Source organism: Pseudophryne corroboree, chromosome 1 (assembly GCF_028390025.1).
Source record: "Pseudophryne corroboree isolate aPseCor3 chromosome 1, aPseCor3.hap2, whole genome shotgun sequence".
In the NCBI taxonomy this organism is placed as follows: domain Eukaryota; kingdom Metazoa; phylum Chordata; class Amphibia; order Anura; family Myobatrachidae; genus Pseudophryne; species Pseudophryne corroboree.
This window is the reverse complement of record NC_086444.1, coordinates 1,113,181,597-1,113,194,684: the sequence shown is the minus strand read 5'-3', so window position 1 is coordinate 1,113,194,684 and position 13,088 is coordinate 1,113,181,597. Positions and strand designations below refer to the sequence as shown.

Sequence of the window (13,088 nt, the reverse complement as noted above, 5' to 3'; positions counted from 1 at the left end):
CCTACATTATATATATATATATATATATATATATATCAAACATAGATAGAGAACAGCGCTGATTAATTCTCTGTGGAGCAAAAGTGCATGCAACAAACATAAAAATGTTTAAGAAATCAACTAGTACTTAAATAAGTGCTGAAATGTCACTAGGTCCTCCTCAGCTTTTATAGAACCGCTGCTCCCCTTTTTTATCAGTTCGAACTCCAACGGATGTAATAGATCTATAGAAAAAGCATATATAGCATATATAAAATTACATAAAAAACATATATGGTGAAATTCAACTCGTACCAACTGGCAACCAGTGTGGGCTGGTTACCACATGATTCCACAAGAAAGTTCCCCGGCAATACTGGAACCGAAAACCACCCGGCTGTAATGGAGTCCTCACTGCGGGGTGAGGACTCCATTACAGCCGGGTGGTTTTCGGTTTTGGTACGAGTTGAATTTTACCATATATGTTTTTATGTCATTTTATTAAATACATTCATGCACTATGGAGCGCCCCCTATATATGCTTTTTATATATATATATATATATATATATATATATAAAACGCTGAGCTGCATGTGTCAGCGTTAAGATTATTTTACTAGAGCTCTGTAACAGTAGTCAGAGTTAAATCAACATTAATATATTGCAAGATATCTATCTATCTGTATATCTATCTATCTATCTGTATATCTATCTATCTATCTATCTATCTATCTATCTATCTATCTGTCTGTCTGTCTGTCTGTCTGTCTGTCTGTCTGTCTGTCTGTCTGTCTGTCTACATATATCAGCTTCAAAATAGCTGCTGGGGTTGAGCCCCTAATTATTATATATAGTATAGAGAGGTGTATTCTTCCCATTACTGATGCCACAATAATTTAAATGTGTTATTATAATTGAGTCATGTGATTTCCCATATGTCCTTGGATCACACTTTATCATTTAACACTGTTCAACATGTTTATGTCTCATAAAACATATTTCTATTCAGGAAGCCACAATTGCTTACAATGTAACACTGACTCACAGTCAGATCACTAGGTTACGTGTGTGATAACTATAAATATCTTATTGAAACTTAGTAACGATAGTCTGAGTGAGCAGCATGCAGGTATTTCTTATGATAGTAAATTAATACCAAAAATCATATACAGTATCCCATGTGGTTGTTATGCTTAGCTCCATGGCATTAATTATTTTGTGCCATCGCATCTAAAAATAGAATATTTTAGTATCTTTAGTATCTTTGTGTCACTGAAAACCTTTCAAAATCCATATTTCAAATGTTAATCAGTATGCCACAGATGTAAATAGTGCTGTTATAGTCTATTTTCTAGATATGTAGTGTCTCATGTGGACTAAATCTATTGAACTATTTAACTATGCTGCAGTCACTAGATATAATGAAGTAGTATGACAATTTTAATGTTTCCACAGGATTATATTGTGTTACTAATAACTAGCTATCAGAGTTACAGTAATTGAGAATATAGAGTCTTATTCAGGTTTGCTAGCAACTCAAAAAGTTAGCAATTGGGCAAACCCATGTGCAGTGCAGGTGGGGCAGATGTAACATGTGCAGAGAGCGTTAGATTTGGATGGGGTGCGTTCAAACTGAAATCTAAATTGCAGTGTAGATATAAAGCAGCCAGTATTTGCCATGCACAGAAACAATATAACCCACCCAAATCTAAATCTCTCTGCACATGTTACCTCTACATCTACATACAGAGACCTTATATATATATATATATATATATATATTTTAATAATCGCTGATTTACAGCAAGACATCCTAAAACAGTTGATTGGTAATGTTCATAGTATGCTACAGCCAGGGCCGAAACTAGGATTTTTGTCACTTGGGGCAAGACAGCAGTTTGGCACACCGGCCCCCCACCACTTCAAAGTACGCCACCCAGTAGTGCCCCCTATACACATTATGCCAACATTACACACAGTCAGCCAATACTTGTTGTAGATAGCATATAAAAATGTGTGTTTTCAGAGGATTGCTTGCACATTTCCTTTGTTAAAAAAGCTCAGCAGTGGATGGGGCAGGAGGGCTGAGTTTGCAGCTATTCAGCAGAGATATGTCATCCTGGATGCCCTTTTCTATAATACTTTTAACCTCCTGGATGCATGGTTCTACTATACTTTAAACTCTGTACAATACAAAATAACTTTTTTCAACATTTTTATTATTTTGCTTTTTTGGTGTTTTTTCTCAAGTTTTTTTTATTAACATCACAAGCAATCACAACACTTAGGCTAACATGAACAAAGTCATAGTGGGATAGGTACAGTGCACAGATTGTGCTGTATAGCTGGTTGCATCTTGAGAGGATGGTGCCATCATAGTTGACACGTGTGGCCCACATCAAGAACAATTCATAATGCACATGGTGTTGGAAGAGAGTTTGTGCATATTGTATCTGTGTATTTCTCCCTTGCATGCACTGTACAGACTGTTGTACAAGCCTGTGGAGATGACTGCTAGTGGCATATCAGGCATATCATTTCCAAATGTGGCTATTAGTTCCATCTGTGCCACTGTGCTGAACATGATGGGTCTTCCAGGCGAAACAACACTTGAATTGTTGCTAAATGTGGGAACTTCCATTGCCACGTTGCCCAATGCCAATGGTGTAGTATTGAAGTACAAATTGGCCAGGCATCCAGTTCTAAATGTACATCTGGTTCTTCATGTACAACCAGTTCTTTATGTACATCTGGGTCTTCATGTACATCCGGGTCTTCATGTACATCCAGGTCTCATCTACATACAGGTCACCATCAAATTGAACCGCTTGGTAACTTTTTTTTTTTATAATAGGCTGGCCAACATGCCATTCTTCCGTGGTGTGGTGGATGTCTTTTTTCATTGATTCTACAAAATGTTACTTCAGGCCTTCTTTGACACCAGCATCTGCTCCATTTGTGAGGTCAAAGTTAGTTGAGGCAGGGACATTTGCCATCTAGGCACCTCCTCCATGTTACATAATTTGCGGAGAGTTTGTGAAATTTATTTTGTAAGATCATAATGTAATTAACACTCTTATCATCACCCTCCTCATTTGTGATTGGATGTACTGTAATCCTTCCAGAAAAATGTCTTGTAAGGGCCCAAATAAAGCAAGCACTTCAGCCACAAAAGTGTCAGTCCCTTTCACTGAAGTGCTCGGTTTGTTACACTGTGCATGTCCTTTTTAATATCCAACATAAGGGTGGGAGGGAGGGCCCAAGGACAATTCCATCTTGCACCACTTTTCATTTCTGCTCTGCTGGGTTGCAATGTTTCATAGATGTGCTATAAACTGCTGTATGTATGTGCCATTGATGTGTCGGTTAGTAACCAGCCAATTTGCTGCAGCCCTTGGTCTAAAATGGATGAAAACAATATTGTGAGGTGATCAAAATGACTGGAAATTAGTGAAAATTAATGTTATTGGGGTTAATAATACTCTAGGGACAAAAACAGGCCAAAATTCTGTGGTGTTAGCTGTTTTTATGTTTTTGTAAAAAAAAAAAAAAATACAGACCCAAAACCAAAACACACGATGGGGGCTGGTGCACTTCACAAAAAATAATAAAAAATAATAATATATATATATATATATATATATATAAAAACAAACTCACTTTATGGAAAAGCGCAAAGACCAGCACTCACGTTTAGCAGGATGTTTATTCCAAAAACATTGGTTCACATTTCAGTGTCCATGTAGCAGAAGCAATATACCAGTGTGAATTAAATACTTAAAATGCACAAATGTTTACTATCTTTTCAAGTACATGTTAACAGCAGATAAATCTTGACATTGCGTGTCATTTTGAAGTAAAAGAAGATGTTTTTATTAAAGAATGGATCTTTCCAGCTGCTCCTTACACTGCAGTAATTTACAGCTTTGTTTCCACTTACAGTATCAGCGTGTCCTTGAAGACTTGTGAGTCCCTTAAATGCTTTCAAGACTAGGTACATACTGTACAGTACATAGTATTCTCTATTCTGGCATGTAAAGGGGAGACTGGGCAGTGAGGTGGATCTGCCTGTTCCTTCTGATGTCCATTAGCTACAGTAACTCTTTCTATCTTACTTTGGTGAAGGGGAGAGGAGGCGTTTATTGGCAGTACCGATTCCTCAGTACCTAAATTGTCATCATCCTGTTTAATAGAACTTTTGACTTTCTGAAACAGTTTTGCATCACTAGGGGGTGTTTGGAAGGTGTGGACTGCACTGGGTGTCACCATCCGAGGGGGTGACACCAAAATGCCAGCTCTTCCTCAGTAACCAGGAACCAGGCATTGCCCGATGATGTCACTGAGGAGGAACTAGCAGCGTGGGGAGAGTCTCTGCGGGCAGCCCAGTATCTCGGAGAGTTCCAGGCAGAGTGATGAATGTGGGGCGAGCAGGGTCTATCTGGCGCACTGGGTGACAACCACTGTCTCTGGCTGATTTATTCTAGCTTTCCAAAGTCTCAGTGGACCTTTCATTGTTCATGTTTCTTGCATATAAAACATGGTCCACAATGGTGATTATAGTTCTGATAACAACATTGGGTCTGTAATGCTGATTCCACTTTGGGCACATTGTCATTACTTGTGCTCTCTGGACTAATTGTACTAATCCATTGTCTTGTTTTTGACATGTATTAATGAGAGCTTGTTGCCAGGTCAGGTGTGGTCACAAGTGCTTCATAATCTGATAGACCCCTGTCTAGCATCACTACCACACGGATGTATTTTATTCCACCCTTTGTAGTCCTGCACGAGCTGGCCATTCCATTCTTCAGCTTAGTTTAATGTTTCCTGATAAAGCAGAATGTATTTGCTTTTAATGGCCTTTCTGCTCCTCCGACAGCTTTTGTAGATTAACATTTGCATATGAGTACATTGATCATTATCTATACTACGGGAGAAGATACTAAGGCATACCATGCTGTCCTGTGTATACAACACATGATCACATTACAATACTGTGCACAAAAAGGTTAATGCAGCTTAAGCATTTGCTACTGAAATTGTCAAGCCACACCTATACACTGTCGCTGGGTGTGTTCTTGAGCTGAACACAACTTTAGATGCAATCATTTCAACCTGTCCAATGGGGCTAATTCACACGTTTTTTCACACAGCAGCGATCAGGCCTGAACTGCTCATGCACCGGCACCGCAGTGCGCCGGTTCATGCCAGACAGCCGACGGCTGTCTTAGCCCTGCAATCGCCTCTGCCTGATTGACAGGCAGAGGCGGTCGCTGGGCGGGAGGGGGCGGGCCGGCGGAATTTGTCTGCCGTTTAGGAGGCATGGTCCGGGCAGTTGGGGGGGGGGGGGGGGGCAGGGCGTGGTGGCAGCGTAATGTCACACGCAGCCGCTGCAACCCGGGAAGCGCCGAGTAGCTCCCTGCCAGAGTGCAGGAGCTGCACTGACTGGGAGCTACTCTTCCAGTACAAAAGCATCGCCGCTGTGCTCGTGCGTCCCCCCGCATGTCTGAAGACTGATCATAGATGTGCTAAATTTAGCACATCTGCGATCAGGTCTGAATTAGGCCCAATGTCAATAGTGACACATGGGGCTTATGAAAGATATGCAGTGATACAGATTCTGCTTCTCGTGCCCCCTATTTATGCCATTGCACTTATAACAGAAATTTCTCAGATATTGTTTTGTGTCTGAATGTTTTGTTTGTGCTTAATTTATGTTTTATATAATGGGAGACGTTTATGAAGTCAGTTACCAGGAAGATTCCCGGTAGGCAGACATGTCTGTGGCGCCTGCTTTGTGTGTCATGTGGCCCCACCCCCACATGACAGGCAGCCCACCACACTCAGGGGGCAATCCAGACTGGATCACAGCAGCGGCAGCGATCGCAGTCTGAATCCCTTTGTGGAGTGCGCCCACGCACCCCGGGAGGCCCAGTGAGATGCTAACAGCATCTCATGGCTGCGATCACCTCTGCCTGATTGACAGGCAGAGGTGGTCGCGGGGCGAGAGGGGGTGTGCCAACAGAATTAGAACGCCATTGGCGGGGCACGGTCCGAACAACGCAGGCATGTCCGGACCATTGCGGGGGCGGGCCGCGGTGGCTGCATGATGTCACATGCAGCCGCTGCGACCCGGGACGAGGTGGGTAGCAGCCTGCCAGCGCAGGCAGCTACTCGCTGGGTGCGAAAACATAGCCGCTGTGCGATGCTTTTACACCCTTGCAGGTGGTGGTGGTGTGTGTGTTGTGTGTGTGTGTGGGGGGGGGGGGGGTAGGGCGTAACATGCGCGGTGGACTAGCCCTGTCCTGGGCGTCCCCCCGCTTGTCAGAGAAACTGATTGTAGATGTGCAAAATTAAGCACATTTACGATCCGATCTGAATTACCCCCTCCATACACTGCATGTTAATCCATGTCTGCAGTACAGCAACTCTGCCATCCAGTGATGCTGCCATGGCTACACGGTATGTTATACCTCTTGTGCTGCCCATGTCAGACCACTTCTAAAACATTTTACAGGGCCTCTTTTAGTTCCCATACTGCCCCTGGTCTCAGACACAACTGCAGCAAAAGATGCACGGAAGGCAGAAATTGTGTACAATCATCAGTCCCTATGAGGAGAGATCCTGCCCCTCCCCCAACAGACCCCACCCCCTCATCAGATCGCACACACCATTAGGGCTGCTTCCATAAATTTCATGGGCTGGTTTTCCATCCCAAGCCATCCCTGTCAGTAACCATTAATTAGTTTTGCAGCACAATATAAGCTTATCTGTGGGCTTCATTCTTGATGGAGATTGACAAGCTCGTTAAACTGGACATACACTATACAATTATCACATTGCTTTTTAATATGTCAGAGGATTTTAAAGTTAGTAATCAAAAATGTTTCAAAAGAATTTCATTTAGTAGGGGCAATTTAATTCTGAGCAATATGTGGTTGTTATGTGCTGCAACGTGCATCACTGGGAATTATGGTACTGTAGCACAATATTGAAGATTCTTATCCCCTATGGGGGGTTATTCAGAGTTGTTAGCAAACCAAAAAAGTTAGCAATTTGGGAAAACCATGTGCACTGCAGGTGGGGCAGATGTAACATGTGCAGAGAGAGTTAGATTTGGGTTGGTTATATTGTTTCTATGCAGGGTAAATACTTGCTGTTTTATTTTTACGCTGCAGATTTCAGTTTGAACACAACAACTCAAGTGTTGTTTCACCTGGAAGACCCATCATGTTCAGCACACTGGCACAGATGGAACTAATAGCCACATTTGGCAATGATATGCCTGATATGCCACTAGCAGTCATCTCCACAGGCTTGGACAACAGTCTGTACAGTGCATGCAAGGGAGAAATACACAGATATGCACAAACTCTCTTCCAACACCATGTGCATTATGAATTGTTCTTGATGTGGGCCACACGTGTCAACTATGATGGCACCATCCTCTCAAGATGCAACCAGCTATACAGCACAATCTGTGCACTGTACCTACCCCACTAAGACTTTGTTCATGTTAGTCCAAGTGTTGTGATTGCTTGTGATGTTAATAAAAAAACTTGTGAAAAAACACCAAAAAAAGCAAAACAATAAAAAAATGTTAAAAAAAGTTATTTTGTATTGTACAAAATTTAGACTAATTCCATACACTCCAACTGTACCTTTTTGGCAGGCACAGTACCTTTTTACTGTGGTCTGTATCAATTTTTGACTCTCAATTTTTCCATTGAAAGTATACCCGTGGCCACGCCCCTTTCCTAAATTGTGCCGTTTTTTATGTGTAAAATGTTGGAGGGTATTTAATTCTTTCTTTTGGAGTGTGGTCACACAAAACACTCATTTTGGGAAAAGCACTTAAGAGTTTAAAGTATAGTAGATCCATGTACCCAGGAGGTTAAAATTATTATAGAAATGGGCATCCAGGATGATATATCTCTGCTGAATAGCTGCAAACTCAGCCCTCCTGCCCCCATCCACTGCTGAGCTTTTTTTAACAAAGGAAATGTGCAAGAAATCCTCAGAAAACACACATTTTTATATGCTATCCCCAAAAATATTGTCCGACAGTCTGTAATGTTGGCATAATGTGGATAAGGGTCACTACTGGGTGGCGTATGTTGAAGTGGTGGGGGGCTGGTGCGCCAAACTACTGTCTTGCCCCAAGTGACAAAAATCCTAGTTATGACCCTGGCTGTAGCATACTATGAACATTACCAATCAATTGTTTTAGGATGTCTTGCTGTAAATCAGCCATTATTAAAAAAAAATATAAGGTCTCTGTATGCAGATGTAGATATAAAATGTGCAGAGAGATTTAGATTTGGGTGGGTTATATTGTTTCTGTGCAGGGTAAATACTGCCTGCTTTATATCTACACTGCAATTTAGATTTCAGTTTGAACACACCCCACCCAAATCTAACACTCTCTGCACATGTTACTGCCCAACCTGCACTGCACCATGGTTTTGCCCAATTGCTAACTTTTTTGGTTTGCTAACAAATCTGAATTACCCCCTTAGATTGCATTTGCTAAAATGGGATTTTATTGTTGCAATTACTACTGTATGCTTTATTAATGATGCAACATAACATTACAGACAGCCTGAAAAAGCCAGAGACACCAGAATAACTTACTGTAACTTGGAACTTGACACACTGTATATATATATATATATATATATATATATATATATATATATATATATAGACAGGGATAGGTTCGGCACTCAGGTGGGTATGTGGTATTACTTGCTGCGGTGCCCTCTGCGATCTATGGCAAGATCCAATAAGGTGAAGCAGGAATCAGCCGCACTCTGCAGACGGAGTATCAGGACAAAAAGTCTTTAATACGGTCCTACGCTGTTTCGGGGACTAGGCCCCGTCTTCAGGGACAAATCATACACAAATGAACTCACACAAAAACACAATATATACCCTTCCAAATAGACACTCATTGCGGGGATTCAACTCACCTGTCCAGGCGCCGATGGTGATGTCGGGTCCAACTGCGAGGTGTCCCAGTCGCAGGGTAATGACGTACAACTGCTACGGCGAGCGGGGAACCAATCGCGGGAATGTAGCTCCCGTTGCTAGGCAACCCCTAACTGAAGACGTCATCAATTACGCTTCCCACCGCGATGTACAGTGCTCACAGGGCTCTGACTTCCGTCGGCAACGCCGGGCAGGGAGCCAATCACCGTGCAGTATGTCACTGTTGCTGGGCAACCCCTAAAACATAAACAACAACATTAAATGAAGAAACCGTAAAAAAGAAGAAAAACCACCCGGCAACCAAGACATACATAAATAGCGAAAAAATATAAAAACATATAAAAACACAGGCTCTGTGTCGTATTACCGAAGTGTTCTTTAAGGCGTAAAGTCCTGTTGAATTTGTAGTTTTCCACTTGTACAGAGAATGCATCAGGCTTGGTGGTTGGCACAAAAGATAAACCTCTTGATAAAACCTTAACTTCAGAGGACGTGAGGGGGTAGCTGATAAATTGATCACTAGATCAGTCAACGGCGCTGGGGACGTCGTGCGCTGAATCCTCTTGATTGATTAGGTACATATACTAATCAATTTGGTGTTTTCTGAAGAAGATCCAGCTGCTGATTGGTTACAGAGCCTGTGTTTTTATATGTTTTTATATTTTTTCAGCACCATGGGCTCCTCTAAGCAGTTGTGTAGAATACTGAAACTGAGAATAGTTTACACTCACAAAGCAGGAAAAGGCTATAAGAAGATAGCAAAGCGTTATCAGATACCCATATCCTCTGTTTGGAATGTAATTAAGAAATGGCAGTCATCAGGAACAGTGGAAGTTAAAGCAAGATCTGGAAGACCAAGAAAAATATCAGACAGAACAGCTCGCAGGATTGTGAGAAAAGCAAGTAAAAATCCACGTTTGACTGCACGATCCCTCCAGGAAGATCTGGCAGACACTGGAGTTGTGGTACACTATTCCATTATAAAGAGATACTTGTACAAATATGGTCTTCATGGAAGAGTCATCAGAAGAAAACCTCTTCTACGTCCTCACCACAAAAATCAGCGTTTGAAGTTTGCAAATGAACATAAAGACAAGCCTGATGCATTTTGGAATAAAGTTCTGTGGACCGATGAGGTTAAAATCGAACTTTTTGGCCGGAATGAGCAAAGGTACGTTTGGAGAAGGAAGGGCACAGAATTTAATGAAAAGAACCTCTGTCCAACTGTTAAGCATGGGGGTGGATCAATCATGCTTTGGGGTTGTATTGCAGCCAGTGGCAAAGGGAACATTTCACGAGTAGAAGGAAAAATGGATTCAATAAGATTCCAGCAAATTTTGGATGCTAACTTGATGCCATCTGTGAAAAAGCTGAAGTTAAAGAGAGGCTGGCTTCTACAAATGGATAATGATCCTAAACACACCTCAAAATCCACGGTGGATTACATCAAGAGGCGTAAACTGAAGGTTTTGCCATGGCCTTCACAATCTCCTGACCTCAACATAATTGAAAATCTATGGATAGACCTTAAAAGAGAAGTGCGTCACAGACAGCCCAGGAATCTCAAAGAACTGGAAGACTTTTGTAAGGAAGAATGGGTGAAGATACCTCAAACAAGAATTGAAAGACTCTTGGCTGGCTACAAAAAGCGTTTACAAGCTGTGATACTTGCCAAAGGGGGCAGTACAAGGTATTAACTCTGCAGGGTGCCCAAACTTTTGCAGATGCCATTTTTTGTTTTCTGTTCTTTCGAAAGTGTAAATGATGGAAATAAAATCAAACTTTTTGACATGTTATAAGAATGTCTAATCTGTAATTTGATGCCTTTTGGAGATTTTTCCATCTTTCCTTAGCTTCTTTTTGCACATTAAAATGAATTTTTGCCTGGGGTGACCAAACTTTCAATCCCCACTGTGTATATATATATATATATATATATATATATATAAAGTTAAAAGATAGGCACACAGGTAAAATAAAAAACACACTATTGATAAAAGTGACTAGAAAAATGTTAAAGTTTTTGAAGTGATGAATCACACTCCTCATATATTTCATGAATGGCTGCTTAGAACAAAAGGAGTAATATAGTATGTGGTTGTGAGTCATATAAAAAGATTAAAACATAATAGAGTGTTGTCAAGCGTCTAATAGTGTGGTTAAGAACAGTAATGTGATCAAACGAAATTAAATACAGTAATAAGTGAGGCATTCAAAACAACTTAACTTATTTTTGTTGTCAACTGACCTGAATGCATTTCAGAGTACATGAAATAAATGAAAGGCAAACATTAATATTATAGCGTCCCATAACGAGGTTCTCCACTCGAGCTATTTAACAGATTTTATAACGCAGGTTTTTTTTAAATTCCACAGATAAAATACAGGTAACACATGTACAAAAAGCAAAACAATAAGAGCTTATCTGTCCATGATCAAGGTCCAGGTTACAGCATATTTCACCGCGTTTCATCTTATTCAACAGACTTCATCAAGTTATATACAGATGTAGCCATGCTCATCTTTGCTGCGATATAGTCCCTATACTTGTCTAAGCATCTGTTCCAATGGTACACCACTGCATCTATCCCGGCATAGAAGAAATTAGGGACAAGTGTCTGAAGCCAGGATATGACGGCTTGCTGAACTTCACCATTGGTTGCCAATAGCCTTCCACTCAGGTGCAACTTATATGCATTTAAACCTAATAAGTCACAAATATAGACGCTTGGCACTACCGAGTCACGCCACTAGAAGCGCTGTGTAACATGACTGCAGCAAGGATGTAGGAGGATATATCTTTACATTGCAATCTTTGGAATTTGGTAGAGATAAGAACTTTAGTCCAAGGTTCCAAAATTTACAGTTCGAGTCAGAATGGAATGCAGGGTGGCACTCAGGGACTTGATCAGTCAGACAGCAAAATGTAAAACATTGGAAACTTATTGAAGAACATTTTACTGTACGTTACAGTGTTTTCCTGGAAATCACTGTAACATAGCATTTCATATACAGATACAGTCACAGTCTCACTGAGAATATAAGCATGCTGCATATCATTTTAATCAGCATAAGCTGATTGTGCTTCCTAGTGATGTGAATAAGATGCATTTTCGTCTAAAAAGACACCTGATGTTAGCAGAGCTGCCCGGGTGCTGCTGGCTGATTCATGCCAGGCATCCTCTGCTGCATAGCGTATTGACAGTTAGCTCTCTGTCTGGAAGTGTTTTAGTAATAGCCTTTATCATGAGGCCTACTGTGACAAATTACATGGCCCTATGTGGGCACTGCTATTATGTAGGTTAGGACTGCTGTATCGGAGAAGCCGTGACGTGGCCAGCAGCTAAACATGTGTTTGCAAACATTTGTGACTAATTCTCTGAATTTTATTACCAGATAGGTTCAGGGATGGTTACAGGTAATTTTCAGTGTGCAGAAGGGAATTTAGGGGCGGGGATTTGCACCCCCCTCCTCTCTGTCTGTTGTATTGAGCAAGATGTATGAGGACACATCTGTTAATAAACAGTAATGATTTAGTATCTCAAATAAAACAAAGCTGTAAATCACACACAGCCAAACAGCTTACACTCACAGCAGAGCTGGCCTTAGATTTCTGACTAAAGACGTATTAAATCCACAGAGGCCGATCTAATAAGCACTGTTCTCAGATCTTACCCTAGAGCAAATATCAGAGAGATTACCTGCACCTCTGTGCTAGGAATACAGAGATCACGCAGTGACCTATATTATGGCAGATGGAAGGTCTGATGCTGAGTTTGCAGAGTGTAAAATCTTACAATGTGTACCGTGGAGGGCTTCAGCCATGTGACACATTTGTGCATACTGTATGCAAAGCGCATCTACAGTTGTGCCTACAGTACGTGTGACTTGTGCAGAGGTTGTACAGATGCGGGCAAATATAAGCCAAGTATAATATGGCTGTGTTTGCTGATTTGGGAACAGAGGCAGACCTGATCATACGGCTGTTAGTAACTATTCTATTGCCTGAGTTCTGGTGTGCATACACACACACTGACAATGATGACAGGCTCCGGCACTAGTTGGACGCTTCAGGCTGGATGATAGCAGATTCACCACCTTTACATTCTAACCTACT

General features: G+C 41.3%; 1 long non-coding RNA gene across 1 annotated transcript in view; it reads right to left on the bottom strand.

The window, feature by feature from the left end:
* Window positions 1-2,216: 2,216 nt before the first annotated feature.
* The window catches only part of LOC134995204 (uncharacterized), a 29,821-nt gene continuing 18,949 nt past the window's right edge, over window positions 2,217-13,088 (bottom strand). The window contains exons 2-3 of the long non-coding RNA XR_010198099.1: window positions 8,953-9,208; window positions 2,217-3,379 (exon numbers count right to left, since the gene is read on the bottom strand). This is a non-coding gene — a long non-coding RNA (uncharacterized LOC134995204). The remainder of the gene's footprint in view (window positions 3,380-8,952; window positions 9,209-13,088) is intronic.